Raw genomic sequence first — 23,226 nt, 5'->3', positions numbered from 1 at the left:
CTCAAACAAATTTATTGGACACGAACGCGTTTTGGCGAAAAATCCGATGTTTTCCTCCGTTTTCAAAGTGCACAACTTTTATTGTCATTTTGGTCTGATAATCAGTGCCTTAACACGTGTAACATCACATACTCTGAGCTTGTAACGTTATTACATATATTTATCTTTAAAATAAAAAATATCCCTTTTGCGTTTCGTTTTTTGAAGAGTATATAATGAATCATTTTCATCCAGGCTTTTCTGAATGTTTTTGGTCTTTTTTGGTCCGCAAGCATGTGTTAGTGTTTGACAAGCCCGGTCTGTGAGTACGGGGATTTATGTGTCGGGAGATTTATTGCCATGTGTAGCTGGCTAGTGGTTGATAAGCTCGACCTGTGAAGCCGGTAATTCGCGTGTCGCGATCCATTGCTGTGAGTATGCTATAACGAGGGTCAAGTCCTATTATTCGATCAAAGGTAGACTGACATTCGAATATAAATATTGTTAAATAGCTGGATTCTTTCTAATCTATCAGTTAAATATTGGGGAAGACTATATGCAAATAGCCCTCCTGTAGATTTGCGAAAATTTCTGAAATAAATTTAGCTTTTACCTTATTATTATTTTCTTTCATGACACATTTTGCACTTATAGAGTTTGGTGGTACCGTGGAGGAAATAATTTTTAAAACAAAACCATTAAAAACTGATTAATTCTTATACTTTTATAAATATCCCACTGTAAAAAATTAATATGGTGTTACCAATACGTATATGATAGCCTGGAATGCCACTTACTGGGTCATTTTGACCCTACGAGCCCCACAGTTCCTCTTCCTATTGATTCTCACTGGTGCAGTAGCTTTACAGTTTATTTTTCAACGATGACTTAATTAATGGTACAAAAGCTACTCTTGGATTTAAGTATTTTGAAGTGTTTCTGCTTTTCATGTTGCCTCTACTGTCATACACTTTTTCTCACAAGTTTTTCAGACATAGAGCCATCTCTCTAAGTTTGCTCAGAACAACTTCAGTTATACCAACACAACTTGCATCTTTCAGCAGCAGAAATATAGAGAAATGTCACCGTTATTGATATCACCATGTATCTCAGTAATTGCGACAAATCAGCAAGTGGTCATTGTCATCTGTTCTGTGTGGCTCATGGCGGGAGTATAGTTTAGCACAATTAATTAATACTTGATATATATAGCAGCAGTCAACACATGAATTTATATCTTACTGAACGACAGCAATGAAATCATCTTGTCCTTTCTCAGATGGTACGTATGTATTTTTGCATGGTAATTTTTCTTAAGGAGTTCATTTATAACACGAACAAACGTGGTCAAATACTGATTTTTTTTTTTCCCGAAAAGAGCAGTATTTTAATTTTCATAAACAATTTTCAAGATAATAAATTTATCAGATACAACGATTGTTGGATCAAGTGGAAATCTTTGTGATTGGTTGTTTGGTTCCTTTTCGACATAGGTTATAATTTTTTTCACTACTGAAACGCCTGCAGCTGCTACGTGACATTTCACATCGAGTTAAAAGTTCTGAAAATGTTTTTCTTTTACTTTTTGTTCCGACAGTGAAAAGTTGGCAAGAAGAACAAAAGTTCCAATAGCGTATGACCAAATATCGAATCCACTGTCTTCATATTTCTCCACGGACAAGTTGTCGTGTGTAATAACTTGTTATGAATTTCCTTCTCGTATCGTCTTTGGGAAAATCATACATCTGCAATTGTTGTGCCATTTCGACCAGCAAATGTCAATTCTTCTTGTAGATTTTTGACCATTTTGACCATTTTACTGGATAACCCAAATTAAACATACACACACATATTTCATTTTTCTATCATTTTCCTCATTGAAATTTTTAGTTTTGAGAAGATGATTTTTTTCAATCTTCTGGACAGCATAGCAGGAAGTTTTAACTGGCGCTTAGTAGTTCAGTTTTTAACTCGTTTAAGGTTAGTCTGTTCACATTATTTTAATGTGTTGCATTGAAAGAATTTGTGAAGATTACTCCTTTGTCTTCCAAATCTTTTTTTTATTTCATTTTCCTTTACTCATTTTTTCCTTTAATCCACTGCTTAACCATTGTTTCAGCTGTAACATTTTTCAGGTATTTATAATATTTATATTAAACTCATAAATAATTTTATCAGAGTATCTTTATTTGCATAATTTTCTCTCGATACTTTGTTTATTATATTGAGGTTTAGAGGGCTTTCTCTGCTCTGTCCACCATAAGGATGGAACATTGATTATAGTTCTTTCCGCCTGTAGTTTTAGGAATTACAAACAGTCAAATGTTGTCCAATGTATTCATTTCAGACTTAGCTCCATTACATGTCTCGTCCCTCCTTCACACACACACTTTTCCCGTAATTATGAAACTTTGGAAGCGGAACTGCTATGTAACTGTGTTTGAAGAAATGTAAGTGAAATAAAAATCGGTGAACCTTCTGGTAAAACATTGTATTTTTCAGGTTTCGAAAACATTTTCTTGTAGTTGTATTGGTTCAAAAACACAAGAAATATCCCTGAAGGAAGTTTGTTCTTCTGCAAATTGATTAATGTTTATCATTACACTACACTAAAGCTTTGCACATATATATTTTATAAAGGCTAGAGCGTAAAAACAATATTCGCCCAAATTTATTGTGGAATATCATTAATAATTCTACCTCAGTCATGTTAATCAGTTGGGGAAACTTATTTTTACGAAATGATATGGCTTACATAAAGTTTCTAACAGAAGTTACTTTCAACTGAAATTATCTTACTTCTGGATGTCGATTCTTTAGTTCTTATGAATAAACAAACATATTTTAAATTATCGTATAGAATTATATACAATAATAGTTTATATTGTCACGGAATTTCCTAAGACTCAGCGTGATCTTCGTAAAATAAGCTAAACATTTGTGCTTAGCAGAGCTATACTAAATCTCGTCTCTTAAAGTTATACATTTACACTAACTTTTGTTTCTTGTTCGTGACGAAACAAGTTAAGATGGTCCTATACATGTATGTGTGGATCCACATTTAGGTGTAATGATTAAATATGTAAATTAAGAGTTTGTTTGTGTTGTTATTATTAGTGTTGTTTCATGATGTATAAGCTATTCTTCTCTTTTTCGTGTTAAATAATTAACTTGTTTCTTGTGGTACCAGCGAATTTTCTCTTCCTAGTGTTAACTTATGAAATTGTTTCATGAGGTTTCTGCGATTATTTTCTTTTAAGTGTTAAGTTATTTCATGAGCTATTAGTGATTATTTACGAGTATTGAATTATTCAGCTTATTCACAAGTTATCGGTGAGTCCATTAACATTTTCTGTGGCAAACTCACTGCAGATAAAAATACTATTTATGTTTTTTTTTGCTTCCTTAGACTTTTTGTTCGTTCGGGCCCATCCCTTTATTTCTAAGATAATGTCAGTGAATCACACATAATGCGACAACTTCAGCTAACGCTTAGCTAAAAGTCAAAACTCTAACTTTAAATGAACAATTTAAGTTTATGCAAGCAATTATTAATGTAACGATTCGTAATACTTTTTAGTTTTATCTTCTACTCTCACGAAGTGGGTTTGTCTTACGTTCTCGGTGTTCACAGTTATTTAACCATTATTTAGTATATTACATAAAACGTTTTCACTCAACACCTTCACATCACTGGCTTGTGCAACAAACCCATTGCATTCTATGTTTTAAGTCATAAACAGCTATCAGATACGATGTATTGTTTGCTTTGTTATTTCTGAAACAAGAATTTGAGTGCATATGATTTTTTTACACATATTTATTGTGTGAATTAAGTTATGTTTTTACTGCGATTTAAAATAAATGATTTAGAGTGTGTTTATAAATTTCGCGCAAAGCTACACGAGGGCTATCTCCGCTCGCCGTCCGTAATTTAGCAGTGTAAGACTAGAGTGAAGCCAGCTAGTCATCACCACCTACCACCAACTCTTGAGCTACTCTTTTACCAACGAATAATAGGCTTGGCCGTTACATTATAACGCCTCCCAAGCTGAAAGAAGGAACATATTTAGTGCAACGATGATTCAAACCCGCGACCCTCGGTTTACCAGTCGAGCGCCATAACCACTTGGCCATTAGAGCGTGTCGTGTACCCACCTCCCAATTGACAGCTAATTGAGTTGATGCTGTTTTAAAATGAATATAATACCTGTTTAGATGCACATATGCAACTAAAATTTGTTTTGATATGCTAACGTTGAATTTCAAACTTGAATTATGTATCAATTATAAAATGGGATAGGTGATATATGATAAGATAGTGATACTCTTAACTACTGGACACGTTTGAAAATAAAAATGTAGTTTGAAGAGCTGTAAACGAAAAAAAATTTAGTAAATCTGTTGAAAAATTACAGGTATTTTACAATTTAGATATTTTATCACAAAGCCACAGAATGAGCTATCTGTACTATGTGGAGAACAGAATCTGAGACGTTAGCTTTCTCTGGCATCCAACTTACCGGTGACAAGCTGCACATTTCGATAAAATGGTTGTTTCTTTGTTTGATTTCGTGCAAAGCTACACAAGGGCTATCTGCGCTAACCATCCTTTATTTTGAAGAGAAAGGCCAGTGAGAAGGCAACTAATAATCATCATTTATCGCCAACTTCTGGAATAATCTTGTCTTACTGAGTATTGGTACTTAATTACCATGGTTTTTGGCAACAATGGGATGCAAACCAAGAAACCCCAGCTTCAAAGCCCGGCTTGTTAACCATTGGGCCGTGCTCGATCCTCAACATAAGTTTATCGTTGTGTTTATTGTTTTACACTTAATATTGAACTTTGATTAGATACTGAATGAAATGAATATTTGTTTTACATCGCCATATAGTTTGTCTACTTCGAGCCTATAAATGCGATCCTCCCATGGGACAATGGTAAGTCTACAGACTAATCACGCTAAAATCAGGAGTTCGATTCCATATAAGCGCGTGTTTATCAACACGTTATACGTGCACTGCCTTTATGGCATATCAATAGGTATGCCGTAACTAACAATACAGCATTAAAACGACACAAAAACGATATTATTTGAACAGATTTAGTTACTCCACAGGAACAGTGATGAAACACTAAACAGATGGATAATTAGAAGTTAGAAAGGTGTGGGAAAGTCTAATAAATTGTGAGTGCAAGAAATTGGAACAATATAAACAGTCGAGTAGTCAGTATTTTCAAGGAACTTCAGAGAAACGGTTGTTGATAGAGAATGTTATTGCACTTCTGCTTTCGTAATTGTTCTGGTTACAGCTAGTGATAGTGAAATTTCTGTAGAATAGTATTAAAATGTTTTACAGCAAATGTTTCGTAAATTTATAATGAGTAAAAAGCTATGTGTATGCACGATGGGATTCTAAAAGTATGGTGCACGTGTCGTAATAAATTCCGTACTCGTATGTTGTAATAATAAACTTAAGCCAGTTTTAAAATTCTTTTCGAGATGAGATAGGTGGAAGCCTGAAAAACACCCATGATAAACACTCTACAATAAATATGACCTTAGAAAAAGTAGAAAGTTTTCAATAATATTTTCTCGAGTATTAATATGAATAATATTTGTTAAAAAACAAGAATTAAACTGATGCCCATATTAGAAGTTATTATTAACTTTTAAGCCAGCACTTAAGTAACTGTAATAACCTCAACATTACAACTTCAGGCGCATTGTTGTCCAGAAGTTAGCGGTTTTATAAATATATATGCTTAATTATTTATTTTAAGGTTTGTATGTTTTGAATTTATTGAGAGTTGAAATGTTATTATACACATTATTGTAAACGTTCGACGCTGAAGGAACATATTTTAAAGGCTATAGCAATTTGAACACATAAAATCCACACTTTTCTCATTTTCACACAATGACTTTCACACAATGACTTTCTATGTGATACTTGATCGTACATTTAATATTTGTCTTTCTGTAGTGAATAAAAAGTTATGAGGAATGGTAGATTAAGATGAGGAAACAGTAGCAAAAAAGACTTAAGTTTGGGGGATAATTCTCACATTTAAGACAATAAGAAAAATGTTAAGTAATGTCTGTCTCCAACTTAATGCTTTTGAAAGCGTTCAGTAAATGCATGTGCAATCAGACACAAAAGACAGGAACAAAAATCAATTTTAGTTTGTATGAAAGCTCGGAATAAACATGAAGATCTATAATTAACCAAGGATATAATATATTTTCCTTTGAATTCGTTCAGGAAAGACTTTATACGTAATGTTCTAAGAAAAACACCAAAAACTTTAAGTTATAAAACCACTGTTTACAGTGAATATCGATGAGGTGTTGCTCATTATTTCGAGTACTTTTGCTGCAATTACGTAGCATTGACAAGAATTGTTGCCTTAATAACGTATAAGAAAGTTTTAAACTTGTATTAATTGTTCTTAACTCTTGGGCTACTCTTTCACCAAAGATTAGTGGGATCGACCGTTACATTATAAGGCCTCTAAAGCTTAAAGGGCGAGCGTGTTTGATGCGACGAGAATTCGAATCTACAACCCTCAGATTAAGAGTCAAACGCCTTAACCCACTTGGCTATATTTACTCTACTGAAACGCATACATTCGTAAAGGTAATAAATAAGACTCCTTAACCAGATTCTGTGGATCTATACATGATGAAGGTTGACCGACGTACACCAACTTTGCTAAAACTAAATTCTAAATATTCTATTTCACTTTTATTTTGTGCATGCTAATAAGACATGAAACAGATAAAAGGCAATAATTAATCTTTTGCCATATCTCGGCTGCTGGATAAGTATTTAGCAAATTAAACATTTTATAAGTTAAGTGAACATATTTATGAAATTGTTTACGGTTTCTTAATTTTAACAATTTTTTAGCATGATAAATATTGAATTACACGAACTTAACTGTGACCTTTAATTTGAATTATAGCCACAATTATAGTTTCGCTCAACGTTGAAGACTGGAAGAAGTTAAATAATGAATAAATTATTATGAACTTCGTAAAGCGACTCATAACGTTAAACAAAAAAGCTAAATAAGCAGTTAAAAGTGAATTAGAAATTTTATACGTGTAGTCTGACTCTGAGAACACATATTGCTGTTCAAGAGATTTTGTTGGCAAGTTTATGTAGAAAACAAATATAAAGTGAACTACATTTACAGTTTTTTTTCTGTTGACTTGAGATGCGAGTTTTAGGAATTAGCTTACTGTAGCGAACTGGAGACGATGTGATCGACCTGCTTGACAACGAAGCACTTCTTCTACTTCAATGGTTACATGATGTCATTAGACTTCAAAGATGCACGAGTGACGAGTGCACTTTAACATTAGTACTGCTTAAAGAATCCATTTGAATTAGATTTTTTCGCAGAAAAATCTAACCAGTGAGTCAGAACAAATCCTAACCATTTAAACATGAAAGTGTATTTAAACAGGCCCGAATCAGAACAAATCCTAACCATTTAGAGATGAAAGTATGTTTAAGCAGCGTATTTATCAAATCACTGATGCGTGTCGACAGGTTAAAATTAGCTGTTCAATATTTAATGGAATCTTTAGACAAGTAGGATATGTTGTGACGATTAAATTAATTTATTGTTGTTTCAGTTTAAGAAAGAGAAAAGAAATAACTGAACTTAGAAATTTTAGAGAGCATGTGTTTTGACTGGTTTAAGATAGCGTAGGTTTTGTTTTTTATTAAGCACAACGCTACACAGTGGACTATCTGTGCTCTACCCAGTGCAGGTATCAAACCTAATTTTTAGCAATATAAATCATCACAGATAGCGCAGTACTAAATTGCTTAACCAGAGCTGTACGCGTATCAAATAATCTCTCATATAGCTAGCTAGTTTTGTGTTGAAGGACGAAATTTGTTTTGCTTGTTTTTGACTTTCGCACAAAGCTACAAGCTACACATTTCGTTGATAAAAGAGTTACCCAAGAGTTGGCGGTGGGTGGTGATGACGAGCTGCTTTCCTTCTAGTCTTACACTTCTAAATTATGGACGGCTAGTGCAGACAACCCTCTTGTAGCCGTGGGCGAAATTCAAAAAGAAACAAACAAAACTGAAGAATGATTACATTTGCAACTGTAACATAAGTTTACGATTATAAAACGTTTAAAATACAATAACACAAAGTTTGATGATCTATATTTATTTAATTAGATAAAAATATATTGTAAGCATCAAATAGAATTTTACCACGAAACGTATTGCAATTGAATTGTCAGTTTACAAACAAATAAAAATAGAGATGACAAACTTAACGTTACGACTTCTGAATAAAGAATCATTGAATACGAACCTAATTATGAAGCTTTCCAAACAAGAAACTAACCTTAAAATATCGCAATAGAACATAAGCTTTTCTGTATAAAAAATTTTTAAACATCACAATACAATTTAAATTTTATAGAAAAATTTCAATGTTAGAACAGAGAAATGTACGACTTAACACAATAAAATTAATTTTGTGTGTGTGTGCAAAAGCGAATTAGGATGTAACCGTATTACATGAAATTTTTGAACTTACATTACGTTGAAAAAAACAAATATTTCACGGGTTTATTTACACTGGAAAATTATTTTTGGAATTTTGAAACACCACATGACATGTTTTATAGAAATCGTACCGAGACAAAAAAAAAAAAAGACATCGCATTAACATTTCTATTTAAAAAAAAGGCATATCACATCTGGCATGCATGGCAGAAATTAGGAATGTTAAAAATTTATAACTTCTTTTCAGCAGTTAAATATTTTTGTTTGTAATTAGGATAGAATTAGCTATTAATTTTAATTAGCAGCAGAATAATTTTGTTGTTATTAATAATTATTTTTTCTAACAGTATTTTTAAAAACAACATAAGCATTGGATTAGGGTTATTTTCGGTTTTAATAACAAAAGTGTTTTCTTACAGTAAACCCATGTCAGGCTATTTGCCGAGTCCATCGAGGGGAATCGAACACCTGATTTTAGTGTTATAAATTCGAAGACTTACCGCTGTACCGTTTTTAATAGCATTACTTTTCTTAAGAAACCAAATATGATTATTTTTAGTTGATGTGTTAACCCTTATGTTTAATTGTTTCTTTTGAAGTAAGCACAAAACTATACATACAATGGTTATCTCACTCTGTCCACGGAAGGAAATTGAACCCCGTATTTTAAGTGTTAACCCCATAAAAGTACCGCTGATTTATCAGAGGTGTTATTATTAGCTTTGATTTTTTTATATTATTTGTGGATTTATCTCTCTCTCTCTTTCTTAACACGAATATCTTAAGCGTTAATGTTGAGTGTCTTCCTTGCAATCAGTCGATTAAAAAATTAGGCTGGTCTGGGATGGCCAAGTGGTTAGAGTGCTCTACTCGTAATCTGAGGGTCGCGGACTTGAATCCCCGTCACACCAAACATGTTCGCCCTTTCAGCCGTGAAGGTGTTAAAACGCGACGGTCAATCCTACTATTCCTTGTTAAAAGAGTAGTCCAAGAGTTGGCGGTGGGTGATGATGAGTCGCTACCTTGCCTGTATCCTTACACTGCTAAATTAGGAATGGCTAGCGCAGATATCACTCGTGTAGCTTTGTGCGAAATTCAAAAATAAACAAACAAACAAAAATTAGGCACATCAGTATGTCTGCGTACTTGCAACGCCAGAAAGCAGATTTTGATACCCGTAGTGACAGACCACATACAGCCCATTGTGTATGTGTAACTTTGCACGTACCACTAAACAAACATACAGTCAAAAATTAGGGTTAGTAAAAACGTTTTTATTATGTGACTGTACGAAACTCTTAAAAACAAAAACGTCAAAACCCTGTCTAATTTTTCGAACTACTTGTATCAGCGATACATGCTTTCGCGTGTCTTAGAAACGAATTTACTTTAATAATTGGTGCATCATTTTAAGTTTACCTGTTGCAAAATATCACGGATTTGTATTTATAGTATAACGTTTTCCAAACAATTAGCATTTATACTTTTCTACAAACAATGAAATACTTTTATTATTTAGAAACAAAGTATAGTTACTAGTTGTTAATTAATGTCTCGTTGATTCTATTTAGCAGTAAAATAGTTTTAGTCCTTATTAGTAGGAGGAACGTTTCTTCTACTGGAGTCAGTCACACTTTGTTCCAAGCCTAATGTTACCCGAAGAACTACTTTATCTTCAGTCGTGCTCAGATACCTTCCGGTGGCTCAGCAGTAAGATAGTGAAGTTAAAGCACTAAAAGTTTTTATACACATAATGCGAACAGCACAAACATCCCATTGTGTCACTTAGTGGTTAATAAGAAACAAACAAAGTTTTCGAAATGTATTTCAGAACGGCTAGTATGAGTATTAACACTTTTATTGATAAGGAGAGAACAACGTTTCGATTTTCCTAGGTCACCTTCAGGTTAACCTAAAAAGATCAAAACGTTGTTCTCTCCTTATCAATAAAAGTGTTAATACTCATACCAGCCGTTCTGAGATACATTTTTATTTCAAGTGGGTTTCTCGTCGTGAAGAAAGTCTTCGAAATGTTGCCCTTGGCTCTAAATCGTCTAAGATTCTCGATGTGTGATAACCACTGCTCAGGAAAAACTGAACCCAAACTTCATCAGTCACAAGTCTATTCATGGTGATACTGAACCATCAAATACTGGATAATTTGTGGGATATAGAGTAAATAGATGCAAAACATGTCTCCAGTAGTGCCACGGCTCGTATCTATGGTGATACGTTATACATTAACATAAGTAGATCATTCATATAAAATGGTGATTTTTTACTTGAATAATACCAGCAAATTATACTCTAAATTTTATAAGCATCAATTTTTTGTTTATAACAAACATTTAAATATATTAGTTTTTGTCACAAGTAAACTATTTTCAGAATGTTGGTGATCAAAAAGAGATCTCCATGAATTATGTTTAATGCAATTTCTCTTGAAGAGACACTTGTTAATCATATACATATATAATGATATATATAGTTCGATGTGCATTTAGAAAAAAACGTTTTGTACCATGAGAACATAAAACGCACTATTATTTTTGTTTTTGTAATCTCGAAAGAGTTACATCTAATTGCTTAATAAAAATAACCTACTATTTAAAGGTCTTTCTTTGAGTAGTACACCTATAATTGCGTTTCAGAAAGATCAATAGAGTTTAATGACAGGAGACACGTAAGATACTCATTCTGACCGATTCTGAAACAAAGATAAGGAAAGTTGAAAATTAGGCTTTCTTTTCACTGAAGAACACGTGGTAAAGTGCTCAACAAAAACCAATAACGAAATCGGAAACAACTCATTTTAAGCTTATCACAGACATGATAACTAACGTGTTAAAAGTTTGTTTGACTACAACTCTAACTTAACAAATAATTACATCGTATATGAAGATAATAAGACTTATTTAAACCTTATGAAGGTTGAATATACGAAACATTACTCTGAACAGTCAAGATAATTTGACAACTCAGTAACTCCTCTAGGTTCAAAAAGCGTTTACTGCAGTATAAAAAAAACCCGCTTTAGAAATTAATAGATGGAAGATATTTGATTAACTGATTGTTTTGGAATATTCACTGTTTTGTTGTAAAAAACGTATGCTTCTTCTGGTAAAATAGGGTTAATTTTTGATATATCAACTGAAGATATTGAAATGTATTTATCTTTATTTACGTCTTGTATTTAGGGATCTTTCTATATTAAATCTTAATATTTACAGATCTGTTTATCTACATATTTTGAGTTGTTGTTTTTTTAGGTTTAATTTTAAGATAATCAGGTAATATTTGCCTCTTCGAATACATATTTAACACCTTAATCTTCCATTGTTACAATTAGGAATTCCCGTAAATAACAGAAATCCTCTTTAAACAGATATACTTTAAAATAAAAACAATAGGGAAAAGGCAGATAAAATAACAACGCTTATAGTTCTGTGAACAGCGCATTCCTCGTGTTGTGCATTCAAATTCTTACAAGAAACGCTAGAAACTCTTCGTGGCAAATTCTTTTACAAATATGTAACAAAAACAGCTCAGGAATGTGAAATCGTCAGCTTGACAACTGTCAGAGTAGTGAAACTAAGACGTTATAGGAAGTGTTTAGAAATTACCACGCTAGATAACATTTTCTTAGTTATATGTTTAGCCATTATATCATTTTTTATTCAGTTTTGTTCGTCAGCTGTAATATCAGGAAATGTAGACTGCAAGAAAAAAAGTTGGAGTTAAACTTTATTATTAGATTCTATATACATACTAACTTTACGATTACTTGTATAAATAGTCGTAAAAGGATAATGATAAAACAATTCTCATCAGACATCGATCAAGACATAACGTATTAACTATCAAGTTGAAACATTCAGACTATGTACATTAATGAAAGAACAGTTTGATAGACTGTGTTCGGTTTTAATATAATTGGATTTAGTTTGAGAGACAATGATGATCGCGCGTAATCTTAAGACAACAGGAAGTCCCTGGTGTCTAAACTTGTCAACCTGATTTATCAAGGAAAATAAGTCGCATAGTTTAGTTAGTAGAAAAGAATATATGGACGTACATTTTTTTAAACCAAACACATGACTTCATTTCAACACAGTCATTTTGTAAGTTTAGCTGTTGCAACGAGCACATTTTTGACGATTTGTTGATTTGCGTTTCATTGACTTTCACAGTAATAATAATAATAACACAGTGAATATAATTTTACGTTCAGAGTGAAATAATCCGAGTTAATGTAACTTTAAAAAGCGTTCCAAATGTGTTTTCTACACATTCAGAATGTCGAGAATTTTTATAAAAACCGATTAAACTAAAAGTAATTCCGTTTTAAAAGTATTTATATCAATTTACTACATATCTATCGGGGCAAGTATACGTTACACTCTTGTACTAAGTGCGATGTTGATAGACAGTGCCTTCTGATACTCAGGGTCGAAATACATTTTATTACGTGTAAAGGAAGTGGAAAGCTTCTCATTAACAATGAAACCTAAACCTTATTAGCAAACTTTTGAAAAGTTACATTGTGGAACTCCTGGTCCAATCAGCTCCCAACACAAAGTTATCATTTATACTAAGCTATAAATTGAAAATTACAAATACGAATTGCAATACGACTTTTATTAGGATTAGCAACCAAGGTGAACAATATAAATAAATATACGTATTTTAGACGAAATATATTGACAAATCAAGTAATTACAAAATTACCTTGTTCATCAGTATTTAAATAAGTTGTATTAAATCATTCCTTACACAAACAGTGAATCAAAAAATACTGAAGTTTAATTAGAATCCTATATTTAAGTCATTATTCACCAATGTATGATGAGATTACCAAATACTGCAAAATTTAACTCAAAGAAAAGTGAAAGTTTACGTTGTGAGTTTAAGTTTTGAAGCTAAGCACAAAACGACACAATGGGCTATCTGTGTTCTATCCACCACGGGTATCAAAACCCAGTTTCTAGCGTTATAAGTCCGCTGTGTCACCTTGAGTCCGACTGGAGCCTACAACAAATATATTCTTATAGTAGGCCATAGACTAAATATCCAATAAGCTGCTTATTTACAACAATTATCAAACAACTATTCTATACAATAGGTATTCTACGCAGTCACGAGAGAGAACACTTGTCGAACAATTAGATACGTGTATATGCATACAACAGTGATGTGATAAGTAAACAGACAAGATGAAAGACAAGACAGCTTACACAGTGAAATAAACATTTAGAACTTTGTTCTGTATGCTATAAAGTGAATTGCATGTACAGCTACGGTCGATGATGGTCCTTATGGACTCCAGGTAGAGAGTAGATTATAAGATTATACTTTCATACTTTACCTGACTCTTTCGAAAACAATAGTTTCATACCGATCCAGGGTTTCTGTTTGACAATTTTGTGAATGGATATAAATTTGTAAATATTATGTAAAAGGATATACATCCGAGAAGTCGTTGTGGACCTCAGGTGTGCTGATGAGGGTTGAACATAAAATGATAACAGTCATAATGTACAAGAATAAGCAACTTTAATAAACATTTTGAAAATCCAGCTATAGGTATGGTTAAGCTATGTTCATTTGTTCTGAAAATCGTATGAGAAAAACTGTAAAATGTGAAGTAAAATTTAATGATAATATTCGTAACATGTCTCATATTTTTTAAAACAAAAACACTTTAGAGTGAATGAGACGAGACACCATTCTGACTTATTTTTAACCAATAACTCCTAATTCTGAATTTTATATTCATTCTGTTTAGCTTGAATGTAAATAGAAATTTTGGCGTCTTTCAAATTTGGAATATTTTACACATATCTATAGGAATATCGATATGTGTGTTATAAGAATATATTGGTAAAATCTAACTTTTCCCCCAGTTAAGAGTAACTGAAATATTTGACGATGGGTGATAATAACTAGTTGCTTTCCCTTTAACCTTTTTATTCAAAAATTGTAACACCTCAAACACATATATATAAATGTAAGTGCATTTCTTAAATGCACATTAATAACCTACAAGAAGTGTGTGTACAGAATATTTTTCGTTTTGAATCGAAATGTTTTGATAGTTAAACATAAACAAATAATCTATCTTTTTGTCACTGAAAGCACACAGACTACTTATCCTAAAATTATCTCTAAGAAATAAAACATTTTTATAGCAGGTCAAGGTGTAACAATACTAGTTACAGAGATTAAATAATCAAGATATTTATTGTTTATTTTTACAACTTAAGAAAAAACTGTTAATATATTCTTATACAACTAAAGTGTATTTATATCGTATTGATCTTTCCCATACCACATGATATTTTAAATTGAAAGCATTTCACACTTTACTATAATTGGAGACGAATATGTTACATATAAATACACATTTGTGTGAAAGTTCTTATTTTTATTCATAATATTATTCGGTATCCTAAACTAAAAGCATTTTTTATTCCATGTTTACAACATTTCGTTGAATTTTAACGTGCATTTTAAGTAAAACGATTTTAATAACCACAAACGTTGTTGTTATTTCCAATTAAGCACAAAGCTACACAATGGGCTGTCTGTGCTCTGCCCACCATGGGTATCGAAACCCGATTTTTAGCGTTGTAAGTCCGCAGACATACCGCTGATCCACTGGGGAGCTATAACCACACTCACTAAAGGCGTATTGCTGACAAACGATCCCCCTCCAGTACTTCAGTGGCCAGCACAGACAGCCCTCGTGTAGCTTTGCACGAAATTCATAAACAAACGAACAAACCAAATAGTTAAGTTTTCTTAGATTTTCAGAGGCTAACACATTTTTGTTTGTTTGAATTTAGTGCAAAGCTGCACGAAGGATATCTTCGCTAACTCTTTAACTGAGTAGTGTAAGACTAGAGAAAAGGCAGCTAGTCATCACCATCCACCGCCAAATTTTGAGCTACTCTTTTACCAACGAATAGTGAGATTGACTGTCACAGTTTAACGCTCCCACGACTGAAAGGGTGACTATGTTTGGTGTGACGGGGATTTAATCCTGCGACCCTCAGATTACGAGTCGATCACTCTAGCTAACTGGCCATGCAAGTGATCTTTAGTAGCACAGCGGCAGACTTACACCGCTAGAAACTGGGTTTCGATGACCGTGATGGGCAGAGCACAGATAGTCCTTCGCGTAGCTTTGTGCTTTATAATAATAGAAGCAACGAATGAAAGCAACAACATGTCCATAAACCACAAGCATGTACACGACACTTACGCTTTTTTCAAGTTGTAAGAATGACACACCCAGGCATGAACACACAAAGGTTTTAAATAGGTGTTGATATTTTGTAGATAAGAAAACATGAAACGATAACTTTACTGATCTTGGGAAGCATAGTTCTTTTCAGGAATTGTGCTTGTGACTTCAACTGAATCATTGTGGATTGTTTGTTTGTTGTTGACTACAAAACCACATGAGTTATTAGTACTCTGCGCAGCGCAATTATCAAAACCACATTTTTAGACTTCTTAGCCCTCATATTTGCTACAAAGCCACCAGGAAAGAGCAGATTCTTATAAAAATTGGTGACAGGATGCCACTAATTGCTTTCTCCCTGGTTAATAATTGAAAGGTAGGGATGGCACAGATTGTCTTAATAGTTTTTCATAGATACATATACTTATTTCACAATCTTAAAGTCCAAAGGGCCTAGCATGGCCAAGCGCGTAAGGCGTGCGACTCGTAATTCGCGGGTTCGCGCCCGCGTCGTGCCAAACATGCTCGCCCTCCCAGCCGTGGGGGCGTTATAATGTGATAGTCAATCCCACTATTCGTTAAAAGAGTAGGCCAAGAGTTGGTGGTGGGTGGTGATGACTAGCTGCCTTCCCTCTAGTGTTACACTGCTAAATTAGGGACGGCTCGGTGCAGTGGGCTAACAACCTACTCACTTAAATACTTGTTGAAGAATTCGCAAGCGATTGCGGCCCTATGTTCCTTGATGGAATCTAATGGTGATAACTAAACTTACTAACTATAGTCCAAAACTGACGATCGTATATATAATGTTATTTTATTAGTAAAGCTATTTTATCTGGTGGCGACTAAAGATTTTCTACACACATTACGTATTTTTTATTCGATATATTTTTCTTAAGACATCATTGCTTTTTCTTACGATGTTATAAATTACTCTTACTGAACCAAATACATAATGTTGACTTATACACAGATATATATAGCCATATTATCCACAAAAAAGTGTAACGTGATTTTGTGCTCTGTAATCCGTTTTGTCATGCAATGTGCAATGTGTATTTGATGTGAACTGAAAGAGAATTGTGTATACATTTTTTGTCATTTATCAGTTAAAAAAATTTAGTGTGTTAGTAAAGTCAGCTTCAAAACGTTAAAACCTTATTTGAGTAGGTTTGATTATTTTTCGCACAAAAAAATAATAACGAGAAACAGTGATTTGGGTTTTCGTCTACTTGAAAAGAAACTCTACATAAATAACTGAAGACATTCCAAACTTACTTTTACAAGTTTATAACAAATTAAAATTCACATCTTATTCTATTTTATCAACCGACAAAAAAACAGCAATGAGGAAGTTTCCAACTCGGTTATTGATTAAATAGCATAAGATAATAATCATTATTTTCTGGTTTTAAAGTCGACAACGCCCACTTGGTAATTATAGTGAAATATGTCGAAGTTAGTGTTGTTGAGTTTTAGTTAGGATACAGGTATTTTCAATTATTGAGGAGAGTCACAAAAATCACCTTTGGTAATTCGTAAATTTCGTGGTAAGTAATACTGATTAGAGAGGACACTACATTGTATTCAAAAGTTCAAAACGTTGATTAAACTGTGTATTTTACATTAGAAGAATGAATGCAGAAACAGGAATGATAATGCGTCCAGTTGTTGGAGGTTGTGAAACATGAGTTTTATAATGTTATAAAATCAGTCTTTTCTAAGGAAAAATGATTGTAATAAAGTCTGTTGAAAGAATGATTATGCGCTTCTAAGAACGTAAATCGTAAAATCATCTATATATGAAAAACGGACTGATGGTATTCTGCGTTTCATAAATTTTTACATACGGAATTCATTATTCTCGTTTTATTTATCACAAAAATTATGCCCGCTTGATATAAAATGAAAAGCAAAACCGCACACGGTGTAGGAAGGCGTGACGTATTGTAATTACAGTGAAGAAAGTTTTCCAAGTTATCTAAATACCCAAAGTAATGAGACGGAATATGAGAAGAAGAAACGTCTGATTTATCTAGTAGACAAAATAAAATATCCAAGTCAAAGAAAGTACCTTAATGAAAATAAAACCATGTAAGACATACATGCTTACGACTCCAGCAAATACCTGCATTATGGTTTGTTTTTTTTAGTATCGTATTCATTTCTTTTTAAAAAGAAAATTAGAATCCATCGTGCAAAGTTTGTGATGAAATATTTTTTCTCAACTCAGAAATGCTTCTTTTCTTCTTTTATCATAATATTTTGTTTCAATCAACAAAGTAGTTGTAACTCAGAATTTCAAATATATGTAATGATGCTGGGATTAGTTACACAGGGAGACGATATAAAATTGAAGACTCGGGTACACGCATGTACAGGACATGTATTTTATTGTGGGACACCAAGAGAACGCTGTAAGTATTAATGTAAGAATGAGTAACTCTCAGTGGTTAGCGTGTTAGTTGATTCTGGATTACAAGGTTTGAAATCATGCAAGTACATTATTTTAATTTGTTAATATATATATAGGGTTTTTAATAGCTTTTTCCAGGAATCTTAAACTTTTGAGGCATGTTACACTTTTTAACACCTGAAACTAGTTCACATGAAAAACAGTCTACGATTTAGAAGAATATATTAATAATATAATTGCTTAAGTATTTCTTCAAATGATCCAGAAACTCAAAATTCGTGTTCCTAGAAGGACAGTGAATTAAGACGGATATATATAAATTATAGTACGATTACAAATGTATAGAGAATGTAACGACGGCATAGGTTTAGTACCTACTAAATCCGAACCATTAAGTTACAGTAGCACTTTGTCAAAATCATAATTCTTATGTCTGATGGTACGCATCTACACCTATGTTTATAGAGACAGTATATACTTGTATTAATTCCGTATTACACTATATATATATATGCACATATGTACTTATAGAAAATTAAAAAATAAATGGACATACTCATTAAAAGTTTTAATAAACGTGAAAATTCGTGCTTAAACATTACATCATTAGCCTTCTAATTACTGTCGAATAAAACGTAATTGTTTATCGTCTGTCTGTTTATTTGTTTTTTTTAATTTTGCGCAAAGTTACTCGAGAGCTATCAGCGCTAGCCGGCCCTAATTTAGCAGTGTAAAACTAGAGGGAAGGCAGCTAGTCATCACTACTCACCGTCAACTCTTGGACTACTCTTTTACCAACGAATAGTGAGATTGACTGTACCATTATAACGCTTCCACGGCTGGAAGGGCGAGCATGTTTGGTGCGACGGACATTCGAACCTTCGTCCCTCAGGTTACGTGTCGAACACCTTAGCCCCCTGGTCATGCTGGGTCTGATCGTCAGTCATCCAAGGTTTACATTATGTCATAATAAGTTGCTTAGTGATTTCAGTTCTACACACAGGTAGTAAAAGGTGGTTCACACATAATTTATACACGTGAAAAATCTGGAAGCCTAATTGGTTTAACTTTACAAACACATCAGGCTAAGTGACGAATCCTAGACGGGGCTTTCGTGCAACTGGCTTTCATTCCATTCACTTGAATAGACGTATTATTTCAATGGGTTGATAAGTATTAATCCTGTACGATACGTCAGGTGCTGAATACAGTGAGGGAAATTTAGGTGAAATAGTTGAATTTTTTGAAGTAGTATATATACTTATCTATTGAGTTTACGATTTCACTTCCAACTATACATACAACTTGACATCTAAAAGAAATGAAACTTTTCGAGAAGAAAATAGCAGTGATGCATTGAGGCCTCAACTTACCAAGAAATATATCCCTTAACTACGATAAAATGCTCTTTCTTTATGGACACAATCGTTTCATTTTTTTTCTTATGAATAATCCTGAGATTATAAAACTATCTTAAAAATAGTTTATTTTTATTTTCATGCCGTTGTTGCTTGAAGTTTTGCTATAAAGAAGTAATAAATATGTAAGCAGCGTTTAGCTCCAACTGTTTCGAATATACTGAAGAAGTTCGTATATATTATCCAAGAGATTTATTCAATCATTAACGTTCCCATTACTCAGTCCCGTTTATCTCTTCTTTATTTTTCTCTTTCTGCACATGAGCTTTAACCTCTCACCTTTTCTTTTTTTCCGATTATGTTGTATATAACTATGTCAAATTTTATAGAAATCCACTTATTGTATTATTTCTGTGAATTTGAAAAGTAGCTTCATGGACAGAAGGAGTTGTAATTTTCTATCGATGCCATTTCTGTAGGCAGTATGTGACACTTGACTTCTTTAAATCAAAGCAGCTATTTATAACAATACAATTTATTTATTAAGTATGACTCCCCACTTCACTTTAACAATTAATTTCATCTAATTTTGTTATCCAATAAAATAATTATTAGACTTTTACTGACTTTAAAAATATTTGCAAAAAACAAACAAACTCGAAATAATTAGAATTAAAGAATAGGTTTTGCGATAAATCCATTTTCTACATATATAAAAACTAAATATGTTTGTTTGTTTTGTTTTGAATTTTGCACAAGGCTACTCGAGGGCTATCTGTGATAGCCGTCCCTAATTTAGTAGTTTAAGACGAGAGGGAAGGCAGCTAGTCATCACCACCCACCGCCAACTCTCGGGCTACTCTTTTACCAACGAATAGTGGGATTGACTGTCACATTATAACGCCCCGACGGCTGGGAGGGCGAGCATGTTTGGCGCGACTCGGGCGCGAACTCGCGACCCCAGATTACTAAGCGCACGCCTTAACGCGCTAGGCCATGCCAGGCCTAACTAAATATGAATAAATGCACAAAGTTCTTAAAGTTTTAGTTCAGGTTCTTGCTGTAGAAGTTAGGAAGTCCTTTATACACATATGAATACTATGATTGTTGCCTTTGTGGTAGGTACCACTAATAGCCAGGTAGGTTAAGGCGTTCGACTCGTAATCTGAGGGTCGCGGGTTCGAATCCCGTCGCACCAAATATGCTCGCTCTTTCAGCTTTGGGGGCGTTATAATGTTTCTATCACTCCCACTAGTCGTTGGTAAATGAGTTATACAAGAGTTGATGATGGACGGCTAGCACAGGTAGCCCTCGTGTAGCTTTGCGCGAAATTAAAAAAAACAACAAAGAAACAAGGTACCACTCCTAGCCACGTCAGTCTTCAATTAGTCAATTGTTTGACAGCTCACATTCGGTGATGCGATGATTCTCGTATATATGCCACGGTTAGTGAAAAAATCGCTTAATTTTCAAGCTATATCAATGTAATGAATTACATTGTAAAGAGCTATATTTTTTGGTTTAATATTGTGCTTGTTGTTAATTGGTTTTTCTTCTGATCAGTAGCGGCCCCGCATGACCAGGTGGTTAAATTTGACGCGTAATCCGAGGGTCGCAGGTTCGAATCCCCGTCTCACCAAATATGCTCGCCCTTTCAGCCGTGGGGGTATTATTATATGACGGTAAATCCCAATATTCTTTGGTAAAAGAGTAAACCAAGAGTTGGGTGGTGATGATTAGGTGCCTTACCTTTAGTCTTATGCTACTAAATTATGGACGGCTAGCGCAGATAGCCTTCGTGAAGCTTTGCTCGAAACTCAAAACACAACAATCGACAAGCAGCAATGTCTTGAAAATTATTGTATAATAAAATCGTGTTAATATTCTACAATTTCTTATATTCTTTAGTAAGTCCCACTTGTAATAATTTACTTTGTTGTTCACGATCTCTCATCACAGTTTCACAAGCGAAGTCAAATACAGCAAGCAAATTTGAAGTGAACCGAGGATTGTCTTTATTTATATGGTGTAATTTTAGCTACCCTTGGCAACCTCTTAGTATGATTAGAATTAGCTTTTCAGGGTAGCTGAGCTCGAATCTAGTATCGTAGTTTATGATTTTGACATTCTTGGAATCTAGGGGGGGGGGCATGTTCATATCCATACTCATAAGCCAGGGGGAACAAATATGGCAAATGTTCAGTTACTATGGACAGGTGTTCTAACATTTTTTTTTTTTTCTGGTACGGACCTATCTGAGATAGCTATTAAAGTAACTGAAGATAATGGAGGAACATGAATTGGAGACCTTAAACCTTTTAGTGAAGTGATATAATTTATGCTAATAATTGTAATTCAGGGTTAGAATTATTCACAAAACAAATCAACATTTAGGAATCTCGATATTTAAATTTTACTAACATGTGTTTAATTATCTTATGTTTTGTTAATTATATTAATCAAAAATTAGAATTTTTGTCAAAATTTTAAAGCGGTGTATATTTACTTTATTTTTAGATTTTTATCTTCCTATTTCCATTTGAATTTTCTTTTAACTTCAGTGTTTTAATATTTTTAATATTTAATTTTCATTTTGTTCACCAAGATAACTGTTTATTGTATATTTGTGTGAAGTAAATTTGTTGTGTATTTAATGCACTCGTTTTCTTTACACACCACGTACACCTTTCACTCTGTCTGCTAAGTCATTAACTTCTGTAATTAATTTGCTAATTTTGAATATGTTTATTTAATGAGGATACCACATAGAGTTTGCAATTCCTCCGCAAACTTCGGAAACAACATAGAGGAACAAAACATATACGACTTTGTTACAACAGGAATAGTAATACATGTAGTTCTACACTTTCAATATGTTCATATACTTATTAAAGTACAGTGGCAATTCTTATTTGATATTAATTATAAATTAAGAAAAGCATTTCTGTAATTCTGTAATTATAGGCTTTTACTAAATATTCCCTGACAACTGAATACTTTGTAGAAATAAGAAAAATCGGGCTTTACAACAAACTTGGTAATTACATTGCGTATAGCATATTGAGAACACAAACCTAATGAGATATCTACTTGCGTTAAAATGTTTCTAGTAATATCGTAATCCCCAACAATATAAACGCTTCTTCTTTGTAAATTTGTAAGGCAATTTATACCTGTTTAGAAAAAAAAAATGAAGTCAGGTTAAAGTTGTTTGGTTAGAATCTAGGCTAATGACTACACACACTCCACGTTGTTTAAATTGACAGGGATAAAAATCACACAAAAAGCAACAAAAGAACCGAAGATGAACCATTTATATTCCTTTATCTAAAGTCGTATTTTAAGTTTGATATAAGGTTTTTGATTGGTTTATACTAGGAAAAATACAGACTTTAAACTTGAAGAACAGCGTAAGCCTTTAGCATAGGCTGCTGTTTTGGCCTGTCGATCGTATAATATGCTTGTGTGCGTTGCGTACAGAGAATTAGTGGTATATATACATGTTACCACGTTGAGTCTATAAGAAACTAACTCTCTCAATAAACAACGCCATTTTGTCTTAATGTATCAGTTGCGGGTACTGACTGATGTCTTACATAATTCAAAGAAAAAGATGACAATAAGAATTAGTGATTGTCAATATGATAATAAGGTAGAAAAGGTTATAACGATGCATT

The 23,226-nt window shown here is 33.2% G+C and overlaps 1 protein-coding gene across 1 annotated transcript in view; it reads right to left on the bottom strand.

The window, feature by feature from the left end:
- Positions 1-23,226, bottom strand: part of LOC143249491 (lachesin-like) — a 153,067-nt gene that overhangs the window by 112,655 nt on the left and 17,186 nt on the right. The window lies entirely within an intron of this gene.

Source organism: Tachypleus tridentatus, chromosome 4 (assembly GCF_004210375.1).
Source record: "Tachypleus tridentatus isolate NWPU-2018 chromosome 4, ASM421037v1, whole genome shotgun sequence".
NCBI classification, from domain to species: Eukaryota; Metazoa; Arthropoda; class Merostomata; order Xiphosura; family Limulidae; genus Tachypleus; species Tachypleus tridentatus.
This window is presented reverse-complemented; position numbering and strand designations above follow the sequence as displayed.